Raw genomic sequence first — 1,276 nt, forward strand, 5'->3', positions numbered from 1 at the left:
AGTCATTGCAGGCTCAGGGGAAGAGTGTGGTAAAGCCAGAACTGTCTTACAGGAGACGGGGGCACCACCTTTCTGGAGGGCAATACGGTAAGCGGTATGAACGCAAAGGCCTACAAGGAGCTTTTTGATGTATTAATCTCAGTTTTAAACATTTATATGCAGAAAATAATTGGAGAAATGTATAAGAATATTTGTATGGGTATGAGTGCTCATGGCAATAATATTTCAAATAGCAAGAAAAAAAGAGGATCTGTGCTTGCTTCAGCAGCACATATACTAGGATTGGAAAGATACAGAGAAGATTAGTATGGCCCCTGCACAAGGATGACACACAAATTCGTGAAGTGTTCCATATTTTTACAAACCTGACAAAAATAAGCAATGGGGAAAGGATTCCCTATTTAATAAATGGTGTTGGGAAAACTGGCTAGCCATATGCAGAAAACTGAAACTGGACCCCTTCCTTACACCTGATACAAAAATTAACTCAAGATGGATTAAAGACTTAAATGTAAGACCTAAAACCATAAAAACCCCAGAAGAAAACCTAGGCAATATCATTCAGGACATAGGCATGGGCAAACACTTCATGACTAAAACACCAAAAACAATGGCAACAGAAGTCAAAATTGACAAATGGGATCTAATTAAACTAAAGAGCTTCTGCACAGCAAAAGAAACTATCATCAGAGTGAACAGGAGATGATACAGAATGGGAGACAATGTTTGCAATCTATCCATCTGACAAAGGGCTAATATCCAGAATCTACAAGGAACTTAAACAAATTTACAAGAAAAAAACAAACAACCCCATCAAAAAGTGGGTGAAGGATATGAACAGACACTTCTCAAAAGAAGACATTTATGCAGCCAACAAACATATGAAAAAAAGTTCACCATCACTGGTCATTAGAGAAATGCAAATCAAAACCACAATGAGATACCATCTCACACCAGTTAGAATGGTTATCATTAAAAAGGCAGGAGACAACAGACGCTGGAGAGGCTGTAGAGAAATAGGAATGCTTTTACACTGTTGCTGGGAGGGTAAACTAGTTCAACCATTGTGGAAGACAGTGTGGCAATTCTTCAAGGATCTAGAACCAGAAACACCATTTGACTCAGCAATCCCATTACTGGGTATATACCCAAAGGATTATAAATAATTCTACTATAAAGACACATGCACACATATGTTTATTGCAGCACTATTCACAATAGCAAAGACTTGGAACCAACTCATATGCCCATCAATGATAGACTGGATAAAGAAAAT

General features: G+C 37.9%; 1 non-coding gene across 1 annotated transcript; it reads left to right on the forward strand.

The window, feature by feature from the left end:
• Positions 1-252: 252 nt before the first annotated feature.
• LOC112616644 lies at positions 253-359 on the forward strand. The gene has a single exon (XR_003117687.1). It is a non-coding gene; the product is annotated as a U6 spliceosomal RNA (small nuclear RNA).
• The last annotated feature ends 917 nt before the right edge of the window (positions 360-1,276 follow it).

Source organism: Theropithecus gelada, chromosome X, assembly GCF_003255815.1.
Source record: "Theropithecus gelada isolate Dixy chromosome X, Tgel_1.0, whole genome shotgun sequence".
NCBI lineage: Eukaryota > Metazoa > Chordata > Mammalia > Primates > Cercopithecidae > Theropithecus > Theropithecus gelada.